Here is a 19,399-nt window from a genome sequence, read left to right as displayed (position 1 = left end):
GGCTGTACTAAATGACTTGTAAGGTCTTTTACAGCTCTAGATCTGTGATCAGTGAACTTATGACCTTACAGGGCTGCAATTTTTTTTAGCCTCTGCAGTCTACCACATGGAACAGAACTCTCTTGATCAGAACTTCAGAAATCATGGCTATAAGTCCTAGATAGCATAACCCACTCAGTTTTGGGACTTCTCCTGGTACTGAGTTGTCTTGATTGGTGAATGAGTAAATGTCAATTTACTTAATCCATTATATTTAGCCAGCACCAGACCTGACCATGCTTGACATGGCATCCAGGTGTATCTCTTGGTAACCTTGATAGTTGTTCTGTAGCCATGCTCCTTTCCAATTCTTGATCTGGACATAGTAATCAATTCAATAATACTGCTTCTGGAAAGTGCATGTCAGTAGAATTCCCTATATATCAATTTATTGCCCTATGACTCCCCAAAAGCAGAAAGACCTGAGTTAAAATCTGGCTTCAGAATCTTACCTAGGTAAGTCACTTAATCTCTGCTTATCTCAGTTTCTTCAATTGTGAAAGGAATTTTTTTTAAAAAGTATCTACCTCCCAGGATTATTATAAGGATAGAATGAGATAATAATCAATTAATTATTAAATGAGATAATATTTATGAAACACATCACAGTATCTGATATATAGTAGATGCTCAATAAATGCTTATTTTCTTCCTTCCCTCCTCCATCATATCAAAACTACCTTCCATGGTCACTACTCAATTACATGTATTATCTCCTGCTATTACAAAGTAAGGTCCTTTAAGTAAAGGACAGCCTCACTTTTGTATTTGTATATCTACTACTACATGGCACATAGTAAACGTTTAACAAATACTTTGTCAGTTTGCTCTCCTATGTTCTTTTTGGGAGGGAAAATAAAAGGAATTATTTTCAAGTTTTAAGTCTGAGTTTTTTGTCAGTCTGGTCCAAAATGTGGCATAATAGAGCCATGATGGAAAATTATTTCACTTGACATACCTATAAGCTAGATCATAAGAGGTTTTTAAATGATAAAAAATAATTCAATAGCATTTTTTTCACCAAGTTGTACTCTAAGGACTTATAATTCAATAAAGCACCACAAAAGTATATATCAAATCAATAATTCCCTTGTTCTCACCCTCTATAATAATTTTAATTTCTTCCACTTCACATTCTTTTCTGAAGGAAAAAAATTGATAAGTATCTGCAGGAAGCTCTGGAAGGCAACTTTATAGATTAGGTTTAGAGCACAAAAATATGTTCTCATTAAATATTAACTCATTCATATTACATAACAGCACACATAGCATTTGGGGGAATACAATTTACAAGACTCAATCTACTTTGTTATACAGAATATTCAAAGAACATAAGTCAACACTACATTGGCAATTTAAGTTTATCACTTTCTGGGTTTATCTCTGTTTGAGTTCATAACCTTAATATTTCATTAACATCCAAGTGATATTGGATGCATTTTTAGATTATAATAAACAACATACTCATATGAGTTCTGAATTACCATGTTTTTGTGCATGCCTCTGATTTGGAAATCAGGAAACCAGTGATTAAATGTTAACTTATAGACATTGATTTGAAGTCGTTTACTAGATTGGCATATTAGGAAGATCATAAATCATTTTATAATCAAAAATGATCACGTTTGTATATGCCCACACAAAGTGAATTGAAGAATGGAGATAATTATCTAACTAATCCAAGTAAAATGCTTTTTGCCTCCACCAACTAAATTGCCAGACTGAAGTTGTTATTTGGGCTGTATTTCCCAGGTAAGACAGTATGTATATTCATCTTTCCTAGTTTTTAATCCACTCCTTTATCCCCAAATCATCATGGATATTTTTATCTGTTTATATTTTGTACTACCCCCCCACCACAAAATTTAAGCTTCTTGAAAGTGCAGACTGTTTTTCTTCTTATCTTTGCACCCCTAATTCCTAGGACCATGTCAAGCATATGACAGGTTTGTAAGAAATGCTTGTTGAATTGAATTAGTTCTTCTGGAATGTAATTGGCATTTCTTCTGCCCTCTCTTCCACTAATGTGAATCATGTCAGCACCTTGAGAGCAGAATTGTGTGTTTTGCCTTTTTTTGTAATCCTCAATCCTTAGCACAGGGCCTAGAACATAGCATATGCTCAATGAGTGCTTGTGGATTGAACTCTCTCTCAATGGCCCCCTCGCTTCTATTAGACTGACACTTCCATTTGAAATATTCAATTACTTGAATTTAGGATTCTCTTTCCCTGCTCAGAGGTGATTTAATCCATAATAATTCTGGATGGATGAGACTATAGATAGAGACATAATGGAAGAAACCAACCATTGATCTGTCACCTCATTGAAGAATTAAAGGTACTAAAGGGGAAAACCTTGAACACTAAAAACTTGGAGAGATACTATGAGAAAAAGGAAAGAAATCTAAGAAGTCAGGTAAAGTAGAAGGCTGTTATAAACAAAGAGCCAGGTAAATGTAGTCTAATTACTCCCTTCAGAAGCCAGAGGCCCTAATAATGGCCTTTAGAATATCTGAAAGGGTGACAACCTCCTATTCCACCCCCAAATCCTCACTTTTCCTAGGTTCAGAATTGCAATCTTGTAACCAATAGTCACAGAAATAATCCTCATTTTTCCTCAGAGTTTCTGAAAACCACAGAAGACATTATTTGAGTAGCTCCGAAAAAAAATGGTATCAGCTGCACACCTCAGGGGCTACTCGGTTATTCAAACTGACTTCCTCCGCCATGACCCCAAATGATACTATTTGCCATTTTTGAAGTACTAGGTTCTACTACTACAGGAAATCATTCATTTATTCATTCACTCACTCAATCTATTTCTCAGTCTTTCACCAAATATTTATTACGTACCTTCTATGTTCAAGGCACTGTGCTAAGACTGAGAAATTCAGAAGCAAGTGTTATTTCCTTTTTCCTATGAAATCATTAGCGGGCTAACTTAATATGTTTACTGTGAACATGCAACGAAACTAAAACTCTTCTTACAAAGTATTGGTCATCATGTTGAGTAAGTTCCATGGAGTCCAAAGACACAATGATGAACCTTGGAAAAATCTGCATAAAGCAGTTATTATGATATTCAATATTAAATACTTTAAAATATTTGTTACCTCTTTAGTCTAGGTCCTCCTTACTATGGTACAGGTTTCAATCCATTCATTCCACCTTATACCAATTAACTTTTGTCCATTTTCTTCCCAGAGACGCTCTGTAAGCAACCCTCCCAATAAGTTAAGGAACTTCCTCTAGATCTTATGACATTGAAAAGGTACCAGTGGACCCAACAGACTATACATAAATTATACCTCTCTCCTTTCATGTAATGGGCTCACCTCTTTTTCTGGCCATACATCTCACTGTTGTTTCTTCAGAGCAATCCATCCTTGGTAAGATGCTACAGTGTGCTCCTGCCTACGATACATTTGTCTATTGCCCTTTGGCTAACCCCTCCAAGGTTAATTCTTTGGAGATTCTGGTATTCCTCGATTTGTAGCCTTAAGACCTCACAGGAAGAATATTGCTGTTGAAAAGATGGCTTTTGTTTTAAGGAAGTATTTGGAAGCATTACAATTCTGGATAATTTTAAATGGAAATTGTTTAATTTTCCTAAAGTATAGGTCTGATAATGTCACCCCCTTTTCCCCAAATAAATTCCAGGGACTCTCTATTATCTATAGGATCAATATATAATACTCTTTATGGCTTTCAAAGTCCTTCACAATCTTTTTACTTTTCTTACATTTTATTACCCTCAATGTAAGGACATTGACCTTATTTTAGTTCCACAGTATTCTGTCTCCCAAATCTATCCGTTTTTACTGACTTTCCCCCTATGCTTGGAATGATTTCCTTCTTTTACCTGCATCTCCTGTTTTCTCTGGCATCATTTATGTCTAGGCTCAAATCCCACCTTCTGCAGTGTACCCCTCCCCCACTGCTAGTGTCTTCTCTCTGAGATTCCCTTCGTGTGTGTGTGTGTGTGTGTGTCTGTGTCTGTATATGTATACATATATACACATTATATATATGAATACATATTTGTATGTATATGCAGCTAGCTGTAGATCTAAATCTAGGTAGATACACATTTTGTACATTCAATTTTTACATGTTTTCTCCCTATTAAAATATGAACTCCTTGAGGAAAGGGACAATGTTGTTGCCTTTCTTGGAATCATCAACACTTTTAATACCTGGCACATAGTAAGTACTTAATAAATGTTTATTGAATAACCATTTGAGTTTTTTCCTTGCCCCCTTCATACTTCAGATAAAAGAGATCAGAGATTACTAGTTCAAGAAGCAATGCAGAAGTGATATATAAGTTGTACATCTTGGAGACTCCCAGCACACTCTTTTAAATTTGATGTGACTAGGGCAGCTAGGTGGTGCAGTGCCTAGAGCACTGGCCCTGGAGTCAGGAGGACCCGAGTTCAAATTTAGCCTCAAACACTTGCTAGCTGTGTGACTCTAGACAAGTCACTTAACCCTAATTGCCTGTAAAAAAAAAAAAAAAAAAAGTTTTTATATGACCTACAGGTTCAGGGGATTTGTTGTTGTTATCTTGCACAATGAGACCATGTAACTGTTTGGCAGTGATGGGCCTTCTTGTCAGGGTTTGTCTTGTTTGCTACACTCCCTCTTTGCTTCATGGGGTGCACATTGTCTCTGCTTAAAATCAGTCACTGGACCTCTGGCTGCTGCAGGCCCCAATCATCTAGTTGCCAGTGATGCTGCTTGCTGTCAGCATAAGTGTTGCACAGCTTAGAGTTCTTCAGTGAACCCCTGTGAACTGTCCTTCCTCTGATTCTTTTGTGACCATGCCAGTTGACCAAAGAGATGTTATGTGGATATCCTACCATTATACAAGTTTGGAAGGTACTCAGTCCAACAAAATAGAGGCAGCAAAACACAGCTTCAACAAAGGGCAGAACTTGCCCTTACATTGTACTTACAACTTCTTAGAAGCATGGACCACTATTCAATCTAAAATTAGCCAAACAAGAAGATAAGGAAAGACATGGAAAAAATACTGGAATTAAAAAATACTGTAGTTATACCTTTCCATCCAATGCAAGTATTCAGCATTGCCAGCAGACCCAAAAAGGATGTCTGATTAAGCTAACAACCAAGGCAGGTTTACTGATGTAAGGAAAACCATTTTCCGGGTACTACTGCAGAAGATGAATTAGTTATGACTACAAAGTTTTGGGAGGAACAAGCTGGAGCTAGATCCCTAGATAGTCTGAGGTAGAAAGGAGTCAACATGTAAGCCACAAATGAAGAATGGGTGAAATGGTCACCATCAATTTTCTTTGGATTTTGAAAAGCCTTTGGAAACCTAAATGAGGAAGCTCAGTAACAGAGAGTGATGGATGGGGCCCTATTGTCACTGCAGAGCTTGTGGGCATGAATCATTCACCTTTTAAATTGCAAGTTTGGGAAGTAGCCTGCATTGAGTTGTAGGGGAATCTGATGGATGAATGTACGATGCTGACAGATCAGAAGGGGCCCATTCCTACTCAAGCTGTATCCGTTTCCTAAAACTAAGACATTGGGAAAAAATGAAATGATGGCAAAGTAATGCTAACATCCAACCATATATTATTATGTTTTCTTGCCAAATAATTCATTGAACATGTCATAGAATTAAAGAATGCCTATTCTGTGAAGAATCTCTAGAAAACATCTAAATTCAACCTCTTCGTTTGACATAAAACTAAGGCTCAAGGAGAAGGCACATACCAAAGTTCACATAACTCTTTGTTAGTAGCTTAGGCAGGACTAGAACTTGATATCATTTGGGTTCAGATAAATGCTATAGAAAGATTGGGACCAAATAAATTACTTGCTTACTATTAAATGAGATAATATATTTAAAGTGTTTTGTTAACCTTAAAGCATATAACCTCTCAGTCTTAGTTTTCTCTCCTGTAAAATGAGTATAATAATAGCACATATATCACAGGTTTGTTGAGTCAAAGGAGATAATATATATAAAGCTCTCTTCAAGTCTTAAAGTACTATATAAATGCTAACTATTATTATTATTACTGTCATTGTTATTATTAAAGTATTATATAAATATATATTTCAGCCATTATTGTTATGTAAAATAAAAGATTTCCTTTTTCAGGTGCCAATAAACTATACAGAGTCAAACCAGCGAGTAAGTGAAAGAGACAGTTGCTTATGTAGTGAAATTTAAAAGTGTTCCAGTTGGAATATTCAGTCTAAAAACATCATGCTGATTCTCTACTAGTCCAAAATTACCAAATAATGCCATTGGGTACAGTATAAAAACACCTATATGTTACAATTTGCAAAACTGACCAATCCACAACATATTGGTATCAGTTTCTATCGCTCCTGTGGTAAATTTATTCCTTTGAATTAAGACATTGTCAATAGTTTTCAGTTCCTTGTTACTACAGGACCATAAGAATGGGACACAGGACAGTTAAATTTTTGATAGAAGAGAAAGGAATGATAGTAGGAACATTAATTGAGAACTGGAATTGACCTTAGAGGCTGAACCCAACCTCCTCATTTTACAGATGAAGAAAGAGTCATAGAGAGGTTGTTAGTTGCCCAGTGTCACACAGTTAGTAAGTGTTGAAGAATGCATATGAACCAAGTTCTTGACTCCAAGTCCAGTGTTACATCCATGCTGTCTCTCAATCTACACTCTAATGTCCTGGGAACATGTGATATCATAAAGAAGGAGAAGGTACAGGGGTTACTTAAAGGTTGATTATCCTTGATGACACTCCATCTACCATCCCCACACCTTTGCACTGGTTGTCCCCAATGCCTAGAATGACTCCCACTTCATTTTTTTATTTTTTTTTTTTTGTCTAGGCAATGGGATTAAGTGAATTGCCCAGGGTCACACAGCTAGTAAGTGTCAAGTGTCTGACGTCGGATTTGAACTCAGGTCCTCCTGACTCCAGGCCCTGTGCTCTAGCCGCTGTGCCACCTAGCTGCCCCAATGACTCCTTCATCTCTACCTCGTAGAATCTCTTGCATCCTTTAAAATTCTGTCAAAACCACATCATCTAAATAACTCCTTTCTTGATCATACCAGTTCCTAGGGACTTTTCTCCCTCCAAATAAAAATTACCTTGTAATTTATTTTGCATGCTCACTTATGTACATGTTTTCTCTTCCAATAGAATGTAAGCATTTTGAGGGTAGGGATTGTTTCATTTTTTCATTCTCACTTTCCAGCATAGTACCTAGTACCTAAAAGATGCTCAATATAAACTTGTTGATTGATGAATTAATTGATTTGCCTATGACATACTCTTAAAGATTTGCCTGGGGCACTGAGAGATTGTGATTCCTCCCAGAGCATATAACTAATACGTGATAGAGGTAAAATTTGAACCCAGTTTTTTTTCTACCTTCAAAACTGCCCCCTTTAGCCATTTTATCAGACTGCCTATTGTCCTTAAAGAAATTAAAAGACAACTCTTTATTGAAACAGGTAAACAAATATGAACTTTCATGAATGATTATTATATTTAAATAAGACACATAATTAGAGCAAGAATATAAGAGATGTGAATACCATGTACAGTGGAATGCTTTTCTCATTAATTGTCTACTCATCAATCATTACTTGAAATAGTTTCATTCTTTAAAACCACACTTTGAAATGATTTAATTGCAAAGGTCCTTTGAAACTTCAGCAACTAATAACCATTGCATAAAATTAAAGAAACTTGGCTTATAAACTTTACCAACTTTTGGTTTAAAATGTCACTGTAAGATTCTCATATATTTTCAAATTTTGCTATCAATTATATCAATTGTTACTACAAATATAGATGTTCCCAAGTGTCTTATAAAGCACTTCCCTCTCATGATGGTCTTAGAAAATTAAATGAAATTAGAATGATGTTTGTTACTTAAATGAAATTAGCATTCTGTCTACATAAATCAATACTTGTACTGGACAAAGTGTCAAGAATTCCAAGTATTCAAGGAATTCACTTCTCCCAGAACTCTCAGGAAGTCCAAAATTATATTTATCTATCTATCTATCTATCTATATATGTGTGTGTGTGTGTGTGTGTGTGTGTGTGTGTATGAAAAATGAGACCTTGAGTATAATCACAAAAGGAAAAAGAAATAATTGGGCTACTTTTACCTCAGATAATCAAATAAAGCTGAATTCCCATGGGATAATCCAAAGGCAGTAAGCACCACTCACTCACTTTCATCCCTTCCCCATGACAAGAAGCCTTTATAAAAATAAAAGTACGATTTAGAAAGTGACATTATGACATTACTGGTCATAAAAGTAAAGCAGACTGAGCCCTTTGGGAAGAACTCATTGCCCTCAGAGAGAAGTTTAATATGTCAGTCTCAGAAAAAATCATTCCTTATGTAAAAGGCAAGTCAGAGATCCTGTGAGAAGAACAATAAAACTGATAGGGTATTCAGCTACCAGCTCAGAAACAGAAGAAAAATTAGGCATAGAAATAGTATTATTATCAGAGATTCCCCCACCAGGTAACCAGAATTAAAACCTCTTTTTAACCTTATCTGTGCTTTCTGTATCTCCAGTCATCCTGATCCATATCTTGCCACTGGGCCCAGATGACTCTGGAGAAGAAAGTGAGGTTGGTAACGTTGCAAAGCCCTCCCTCCCTTAAATCCAATGCACTTGCAAGTAATGGCATCTCCTTCTTGTTGCCATGGGTCTCTTTGAGAACAAAGGACAAACAACAACAACAAAAAATTACCCCTTTAAACTTAAAGGGGAAAAAAGATCATTTTGATCAACTCATTAATATTAGTCACTTTCCTACCAAGATATTCAGTCCAGAGAAGGAGCACAATAGTTCAATTGCCTACCAGTAAATGGGCTAGTTTGAGCCATGAATCTATTGGTTTCACTCTTGTCAGTCTCTTTGGCTCAGATTGCAGTAGAACTCTCAAGGTTGCAGCATATCTTGGGGCATTGGGCCAAACCCTCTCAATTCAGTATGGCCTCAGGAGCCCTATGAGCTCTGCAGTTGCCTGAGGAGTAGCTATGTGTCAATGGTATTTGTGATGGAAACATGGTATTATATCAACAAAATTATTAATGTCATTATTGTTGTTACACTGATGTGGCTTCACTGCAGAGAATGCATGCTTCATTTCACCCTTACTTTACTCCCGTAATCTTATGACAAAGGGCCTACATTTCTAGCTTCTACCAATCATCTTAGAGAAATTCAGGCCTTCATAGTGCACTCCCAAACTACCATTAAGTCAAAGTATAGGAAGCTTTCCATTTCAGCCTCCAACCTTCTAAAGGAAAATTCTATTCAAGCCAAGTAACATTTAGTAAGGGCTTAACATGTATGATATATGCCTAAGCACTAGAGATACAAAGAAAAAAATGAACAATCCTTTTCCAAAGGCAACTTATATTCTCCTCAGAAGCAATAGAGAGGAAGTCTAAAACATTCGTTTTCATTCAGTTCAATTCAGCAAGCATTCATTAAGAATGCGTTGTGTGCTAAGAATTGTACTAGGCCCTGGGGATAGAACAACATGGAACACTTCTTCTTAGAACACTAGGTAACACTCCAACTTACATTGATAATCACGGGATAAGTGCCCCGAGGATGGCTGCTACCTTAGGTCCCAGATGAAAGCGTGTGAGGCTGTAACTCTAAAGCCAGAACTACTGAGCCCACACTGGTGTGCTTTCTATTACCAACCATCCAGTAGATTAATTATCTTTTAGCAACAGCATTTATGAAAACAGAATAGTAAAGAACAATTGGAAACATTCCACCCAAAAGCCTAGGGCACAATCTCATAAATACACACATTTTCCATTGGAAGAATGAGTTCAAGCTTAGAATGGCAATGAGCTACATGTGTAGAATACACATGTGGTAAAGGGTAATGCACAAGTCCTGATTACTTCAGGTTCTGGTAGTCATTTCTTTATTCAACAACTCATGTTGGATGCAGCTTTTTGTTGAGCTTGCTGCTCCACTGAGCAGGTGTGTTCCTTTCTTCAGTTCATAGCACTCTTCTATGTCATCAGGAGCCACATCCCCAATCTTCATGCCTTAGGTGATGTTCCTACCCCATCTAAAACTGTGCTTAGGTGGATATCTCTACTCCTGACTAGATTCATTGTCTCCTTTGTGTGCAGTAGCTATGATGACATGGCCAATGGATATGGGGAAGGAAAGAAAAAAGAAGGAAAAGAAATCTTCAGGAGTTTGCCTCAACAAAGCTTTCTCAAGGGAGGCAGAGCCAAGCAGTGACTTGCTTGATCTCTCCCCCAAAACTCTTCAAATACCTGTAAAAATGACTCTAAACAAACTCTAGAGCAGCAGAACCCACAAACAGACAAAGTGAAACAAATTTCCAGCTCAAGACAACCTGGATGGTCGATGGGAAAGGTCTGTTGTGCTAGGCTGGGAGAGGAGCACAGTTCCGCCAGGCCAGGCCTCAGCATACCTGGAGCAGGCCTCAGGTTACTTTTCTTTGATAATTCCTTGAAAGATGCAATGCAGGTTCTTTTTTTGATCATGGCTTTCAGATAGTTCAATAATTTTAAAATTATCTCTCTTAGATCTATTTTCCAGGTCAGTTGTTTTTCCAATGAGATATTTCACATTGTCTTCTATTTTTTCATTCTTTTGGTTTTGAATCATGGGCAGCTTTGGTGGTATCCAGACTTCTCAATGCACAAACACCAAAGACATCTTAGAAGGTCAGTAGGAAAGGTCTGTTAGACCTCGGTGAGAGAAGAGCTTGGTCCAGCCCAAGTACTGGTGCAGCCCCAGAGTGGCAGCTGTTTCTAGAGCTCTCTACCAACAGATGGAGGGGGGATCAAGTGGCTGATCAGAGGGGAATTGCAAGGATCTCTTTGCCAGTGCTGAGGCAGGAATCTCTTGCTTTACCAGTGCTTGGATCTGGGTCATAGTTCTGAGGGGCGGTCCTGGGACAAGGAGGAACACTGGTGCAGTGGAGTTTGTTGTGGAGGTGGAGAGGAAACACCTCGCCCATTATCATACCACCTTGGAAGAACTGAAAATTTACGGGTCCCTAGAAGTACCTCTGAAAACAGCTGTACAAACCCCCGAAGCTTGGGACAGTACACTCTTCACACTGGAAGCAGAGTTTTGCCTTAACAAAGTTTATAACTCAAGTAATTGGCCCAGGATCATGAGTAAGCAGCCCAAAAAGATTCAGATGATATTATCTTACTTTGGTGACAAAGAAGATCAAAACACACAACCAGAAGAAAACAACAAAGCCAAAGCTCCTATGTCCAAAGCCTCCAAGAAAAATATGAATCAGTCCCAGGCCTTGGAAGACCTCAAAAGGGATTTTGAGAAGCAAGTAAGAGAAGTAGAGGAAAAACTGAGAGTGATGCAAGAAAATCATGAAAAACAAGTCAACAGCTTGTTAAAGGAGACCCAAAAAAATACTGAAGAAAATAACACCTTAAAAAATAGCTTAACCCAAATGGCAAAAGAGGTCCAAAAAGCCAATGAGGAGAAGAATGCCCTAAAAAGCAAAATTGGCCAAATGGAAAAGGAAGTCCAAAAGCTGACTGAAGAAAATACTTCCTTAAAAATTAGAATAGGACAATTGGAAGCTAGTGACTTTATGAGAAATCAAGACACTGTAAAACAAATCCAAAAGAATGAAAAATTAGAAAATAATGTGAAATATCTCATTGGAAAAACAACTGACCTGGAAAATAGATCCAGGAAAGAGAATTTAAAAATTGCTGGACTATTTGAAAACCATGATCAAAAAAAGAGCCTAGACAGTGTCTTTCAAAAAATTATCAAGGAAAATTGTCTTGATATTTTAGAACCAGAGGGCAAAATTGAAATTGAAAGAATCCACCGATCTCCTCCTGAAAGAGATTCCCAAAGGAAAACTCCTAGGAATATTGTAGCCAAATTCCAGAGTTCCCAGGTCAAGGAGAAAATATTACAAGCAGCCAGAAAGAAACAATTCAAGTATTTGGAAACACAATCAGGATAACACAAGATTTAGCTGCTTCTACATTAAGGGACCGCAGGGCATGGAATATAATATTCCAGAGAGCAAAGGAAATAGGATTACAACCAAGAATCACCTACCCAGCAAAACTGAGTATAATCCTACAGGGGAAAAATGGCTAGTCAGTGAAATAGAGGACTTTCAAGCATTCTTGATGAAAAGACCAGAGCTAAATAGAAAATTTGATTTTCAAATACAAGACTCGAGTGGAACATGAAGAGGTAAACAGGAAAGAGAAAATCATAAGAGACTTATTAAGGTTGAACTGTTTACATTCCTGCATGGAAAGATGATATTTGTAACTCATGAGACCTTTGTCAGTATTAGGGTAGTTGGAGGGGAAAAAGTTATATGTACGTATATATAGATATAGATAAATAGAGGGCACAGGGTGAGTTGAAAATGAAGGGGTCATATCTGGAGAATAAAATTAAGGGGTGAAAGAGGAATATACTAGGAGAAGGAGAAAGGGAGAGGTAGAATGGGGTAAATTATCCCACAAAAAAAAAAAAGAAAAGGCTCTTACAGTAGAGGGGAAACAGGGGAAGGTGAGAGGGAATGAGTGAATCTTATTCTCATAGGATTTGACTTAAGGAGGGAATAACATACACACTCATTTGGATGTGGAAATCTGTCTTACTCTACAGGAAAATGGGGGGTAAGGGGACAAGAGAGTAGGGGAATGATAGAGAGGAGGGCAGATTGGGAAAGGGAGTAATCAGAAGCAAATACTTCTGGGGAGGGACAGGGTCAAAAGAGAGAATAGAATAAATGGGGGGTGGGATAGGGTTAAGGGAGAGTTAGTTTTTCACAGCATGAGTACTATGGAAGTCTTTTGCATAACTGCACATATATAACCTATATTTTAAAAAAAAGAAAATAAAGAAAAAACAACAGACCTGAAAAATAGATCTAAGAGAGATAACTTTAAAATTATTGAACTATCTGAAAGCCAAGATCAAAAAAAGAACCTACACCACATCTTTCAAGGAATTATCAAGGAAAACTAACTTGATATTTTAGAACCAGAGGGCAAAATAGAAATGGAAAGAATCCACCAATCACCTCCTGAAAGAGATCCCCAAAGGAAAACTCCTAGGAATATTGTAGCCAAATTCCAGAGTTCCCAGGTCAAGGAGAAAATATTGCAAGCAGCCAGAAAGAAAGAAGTCAAATATTGTGAAAACACAATCTGGGTAACACAAAATTTAGCAGCTTCTACATTAAGGGACCAGAGGGCATGGGATATAATATTCCAGAGGGTAAAGGAGATAGGATTACAACCAAGAATCACCTACCCAGCAAAACTAAGCATAATCCTTCAGGGGGAAAATGGAAATTCAGTGAAATAGAGGACTTTCAAGCATTCTTGATGAAAAGACCAGAGCTGAATAGAAAATTCAGCTTTCAAATACAAGACTCCAGGGAAGCATGAAAAGGTAAACAGGAAAGAGAAATCATAAGGGACATATTAAGGTTGAACTGTTCACATTCCTGCATGGAAAGATATTTGTAACTCATGAGACCTTTGTCAGTATTAGGGTAGTTGGAGGGAAAAAATTATAAGTATGTATAGATAGATAGATAGAGGGCACAGGGTGAGTTGAAGATGAAGGGGTGATATCTGGAGAATAAAATTAAGGGGTGAGTGAGCATTATATTGGGAAAAGGAGAAAGAGAGGGGTATAACATGGTAAATTATCTCACATAAAACAGACAAGAAAAGGCTTTTGCGGTGGAGGGGAAATGGGGGAAGGTGAGAAGAAATGAGTGAATCTTATTTTCATCAGATTTGGCTTAAGGAGGGAATAATACACATTCAATTGGGTATGGAAATCTATCTTACCCTACAGAAAAATGGGGGGGAAGAAGACAAAAGAGCAGAGGTATGATAGAGGGGAGGGCATACTGGAGGTAGGGGTAATCAGAAGCAAACACTTCTAAGGTGGGACAAGGTCAAAAGAGAGAATAGAATAAATGGGGGGGTAGGATAGGATTAAGGGAAATATACCTAGTTTTTCATAACATGACTACTATGGAAGTGTTTTGCATGACTACACATGTATAACCTGTACTGAGTTGCTTGTCTTCTCAATGAGGGTGGGTGGGGAAGGAGGAAGGGAGAAAATTTGGAACCCAAAGTTTTAAAAACAAATGTTAAAAATTTTTTTCACATGCAACTGGGAAATAAGATATGTAGCAATGGGATATATAAATCTATCCTGCCCTACAGGAAAATTGAAGGGGAAGGCAATAAGAGAAGGGGGAGGAGAGATAGAAGGGAGGGCAGATCAGTGGAAGACGTATTCAGAATGCACGCCATCTTGGGGTGGGGGGAGGGACGAAATGGGGAGGAAATTTAGAGCTCAAAATCTTGTGGAAGTGAATGTTGAAAACTAAAAATAAATTAATTAATTTTTTTTAAAAAAGTACTCTCAAGATTAAAATCATTAACTCCTTGGCTGCAGAATGAATTTTGCCTTTCACGCACAAGCCCGATGTGTATGACTGAATCTCTCAGATAACTATGCTATTTCTTTCTTTTCCCAATTAAAGGGGATTTTATTCCTGATAAAATGGTCAGAGTATAGATTCTGGATTCTTAACTTGGAGCCAGTGAGCTTTTTTTGTTAGTTTGTTTCTTTTAGTTTTTACAACTATATTTAATTTTAATATTTTTGTAATATTATGTATTTTATTGTATATACTTAACAAGGTCACTCTGAGAAAGGTCCCATAACCTTTAGCAGGTTTCTAAAAGGGTACATGACACATAAAAGGTTAAGAACCCCTGAAGTAGACAGTCCAGTTTACATGTTAAAACTTATCCCGTGTGACTTCATTGTTGTGGGACTACAAGAAAATTCCTAAATAACATTAACATAACATTTTGTGATTAGATTCTGAGCCTTATGTGACTCCATTTAACTAAACTCGGGAGGTAGAAATCACATCTCTCTTATATACAAAAATAATGGATCCCTTGCCTTTAATGGAGCTTACATTTTACTTAGGGAAGGGGAGTTTATACACACATAAGTAAATACAAGATATTTCAAAAAGTAAAGGAGAATTAACTAGGGAAATCAAAGAAGACATCATGGAGGAAGCAAAAGCTTAACTGAATTTTGAAGGAAAATAAGTATGACAACTCTAATTTTTATGCCTCTTCCTTTCATGTCCTTGGGTTGTGTGGCTCAAGTGCTACCTTACTTAAACCAAATGAGAGATAGCATTCCACTGTGTCAATTATTCAGCTGGGAACCACATTAGCTGAGTTGCCCACTCAGTAATATTCATTCTTCTTGTGCTATAAAACCAGTGGTCTGGACATTCTCTCTATCACATATATGGGATAACCTTATCAAAAGGCTGAAGTAGCTCCACTAGCTACTAGAAAGTGTTCAACCTGCAGTTGTCTAGATTACTACTCCCACTTCTAATCAAATGACTTCAAGCAATAGTGGTCTGGGTCTGGAATTCAGCTAAAAGATAAAATGGAATATTACTCAAAATATTAACATTTTAAATCTTTGTTGCATATGCACCCCTACACCTCTACATCACCTCCACTCCGTCTGTCTAGAATCCCTCCTTTCAGGTCAGAATCTCTTCCACATTCAAAGGATTCAGAAGTTAACATATTGTGATCTTATAGTTTATTGAACATAGACAAAAATGAAAGGAATGCTGTCACATGTTCCTCTATGAAGGCATCCTCCTCCAGCCAGCCATCTCCTAAAACTTCTCTTACTTGCCCTACTAGATATTCAGAGTAGGAGGGGGATAATTTCTGAATTATTCATACCCAAAGCTCATGGAAAGGATTAATGTGAGTGAGTGTGTGTGTGTGTGTGTGTGTGTGTGTAGATGTTCCAGACTCTGCTGGAGTATCACACATTATAACTGGAGAAAGTGGGGGAAGAATGGTGAGACATGTGTGTTTTCTATTCTAGCTCACCAGCCCTACAAGAAGGATAATAACTGCCAGTTTCAAAGTCACGGTCTCCCTACTTGCAGTACAGCCTCCACTTTCTACCCCAGGGTCTGGGTTGTCTCCATAGCACTGATTTCTGTCAGCCTTGATGTTGGATAGAATCCCCAGATGCCACAATAACCACCACTGACATATTCCTCACCATTCTGGTCTAGCATGAAAGTCCAATAGTACAAATCCCAGGACAAATGTTCCGTGGCTCTCCACATGGAAACTGGGAAGTATAACTCTGAAGCAAAAAGAATGAAAGCCAAACCTTAGATGCTACTGTCTGCAGATTATGTCACTTCTTGCTCCAAAATATTTTGGGGTAGAAAGTGGATGGCACACTACTATGCCAAGGCTTTGGTACTAGTCCATCATAACACTATTATATACATTCCATTAGAACTTGAGTGCCAAGGAAAAGGAAAAAAATATGAAAGGCATTCAAAAGCAGATTCACAGAACTACACAGCACATTAATTAAGATACCAAACCTGCTGAACATGATAGGGCACCCACATGAAATCCCAGGTTCCAAGAAGGCCAATGCAGATATATCTCTTGAGCTTGAGAGTTCTGAGCTGCTGTAGGCTATGATGTTTGGGGGTCTGCACTAAACTTGGGAAAGGGGGGCAGCTAAGTGGTGCAGTGAATAGATCACCAAGCCTGGAGTAAGGAAGATATGATTTCAAATCCCACCTCAAATTCTTACTAGCTATGAGACCCTGGGCAAGTCACTTAACCTTTAATTGCCTCAGTTCCTCATCATCCCTAAAAGTTCATGGAGTCATGTAGAGTTAAACATGACAACTGAACAGCAAGTCTAGGACCAATATAGTGAGCCCCTAGGAGCAGGAGGTCATCAAACTGCTTAGGGAGGGCCAAAGTGACCCAAGTCAGAAATGGAGCGGGTCAAAGCTCACATGCCAGTCAGCAGTGTGATTGGTCCAATAAGTAGCCTCAAGCCCTTTGAAGTCAGAAGCTCTCTCTTATATTTCTTTGTTTCTCTCCCACTATCTGGCACAATGTTTTACATGTAGAGGGTGCTTAATAAACACTTGTTAAATGTGGAGCGGATCCTTTCATGCAAAGCAGATACTGAGAAAAAAAAAAACAACAACAACAACAAACAAACCAAAAAACCCTTAAAACTCTGCAACCAGAATTCTCATCAAAGTTAATCTGGGCTAGTGTCCATCATTCACCCAAGTAATTTGGCTCCCTCCTTGATTGACCAGAAACATTATTAGGCCCAGGAAAAAGAAAAGGGGTCCACTCTAGAGAAGAATTTAGGGCTTATGGAGTGATAATTATCCTAAGCAATGCAAGACTATCATGGGAAACAAGACTTCGTTACTTCAGATAATTGCTTTCCAGAAATCTTATTCCTGCCTTTGCATTTGGCCTGCATTTTCTGCCAATTGGAAGTAACATATTTGGCCACTTGTTCCCACTACTAGAAATCCCTTATAAATTGTCAATTCTCTCCTTGGTGCTCATCGTGACCCTGTCTTGCTCATCTTATTGTCAACTCAATTTATGTTTCATCATCACTTCTTTTCTGAAAATGGTGTGTTTATATTTGTCTTTCTTGCTATGAGGCCAGGGCTTTCAAATGATCCCTTTCACAGGCTCAAATTCTGCTCTATGCTTTCCATGAATTAGGAAACTATTCCCCACTTCCTGTTTCATCTATACATGCCACACATTTAAATTCTTTAGAGGGAAAGAATCATTATCTTTCAAAGCAGTCCTTTCTACTTTTGAACAGCTCTCATTGTTAGAATTTTTTTTTCCTGACATCAAGCCCAAATCTGTCTCTTTGCAATCACTCCCTGCCTCCTAGCAATTGCTTTGGTTCTGCAAATAAAATAAATAAAATAAGTCTAATCCCTCCTCCACATGACATGCCTTCAAATGTAGCTCTATGTCAGTCTTCTCTTCTTCAGGTTAAATATCCTCATTTCCTTCAAACGGTCCTGAAATGACATGGACTCAAAATCCTCAATATCCTCATCACCTTCTTCTAAATACTCAGTTATCAATACTCTTCTTAAATGAGACACCTAAAACTAAAAGTAGAGGAGCCAGATGGCACAATGGATAGAGTATTGGGCCTAGAGTCACAACTCATCTTCCTGAGTTCAAATGTAGCCTCAGACACTTACTAGCTGTGTGATCCTGGTCAAGTCACTTAACCCTATTTGCCTCAGTTCCCTCATCTGTAAAATGAGCTGGAGAAGGAAATGGCAAACCATTCCAGGATCTTTGCCAAGAAAACCCCAAATGGGGTCACAGAGAGTCAGTCACAACTGGACTGAATAACTGCAAAAATAAAAATAAAGACAACTCTCCAGATGAGCTTTGATGAAGGCAGAATATCAAAGAACTAGATTTTTTTAGTTGTTATATCACTGATTATATTTATACATATGTATGTATATATATATATATGTGTGTACATATATACATACATATGTATGTGTATATATACATACATCTGTGTGTGTATATATATATATATTTTTTTTTTTTAAACCTAGTTGTTTGCCTGTTGTCTCCTTCTCAGAATGTCAGCTCCTTGAGAGTTGTTCTGGTCCTTCTTCATAGTCAGCATTTAGCACAGTACCTGACACATAGAAGACATTTTATAAAAGCTTGCTGATTTGATTTGGCATTGTAGACTTGTAGTGAGCTATAGATTCACCAAAACTCCCAGATCTTTTCCTGAACAACTTCTGCCTACCTTGCTTTCCCCATCTTGTACTTGTAAAATTACCTTTCTTGAACCAAGTGTAAAACTTTACATTTAGCCTTACTAGAATTCATCTTAGTAGATTTAGCTAATGTTCAAACTTGTTAAGATGGTTTTTGTATCCTGACTGTCATATGGCATATTAGCTATCCCCTCCCAGTTTGGTGTCATCTACAAATCTAATGAACATACCTTCATAAATGTCTTTAACAAAATCATGAATGACAATGTCCAAAAGAATAGATGCTGTACTACTCATGCCCTGGTAGTGCTTTTCTACCTTTCCAGGCTTCTGCCATTTTACTCCTTTCCACATACTCTGTGATCAAGTGACAGGATCAAGTGATATTAGCCTTCTTACTATTCCTCAAAGGAGAAACTCCCATTGCTGACTGCATTCTTTTTCACTAGCTGTCCCCGAGGCCTCAAATGCTCCTTCTCCTCTTCTAACTTCCCAATTTTGTTCAAGATTCAACTCAAATCCCATCTTCAGAAGGTTTTTCCCAGCCACACCCCACTCCAGTGCCTTCCGTGTGTGTGTGTGTGTGTGTGTGTGTGTGTGTGTGTGTGTGTGTGTG

Source organism: Vombatus ursinus, unplaced genomic scaffold, assembly GCF_900497805.2.
Source record: "Vombatus ursinus unplaced genomic scaffold, bare-nosed wombat genome assembly UNPS02009062.1, whole genome shotgun sequence".
In the NCBI taxonomy this organism is placed as follows: domain Eukaryota; kingdom Metazoa; phylum Chordata; class Mammalia; order Diprotodontia; family Vombatidae; genus Vombatus; species Vombatus ursinus.
Note: the sequence above shows the minus strand (reverse complement) of the source record.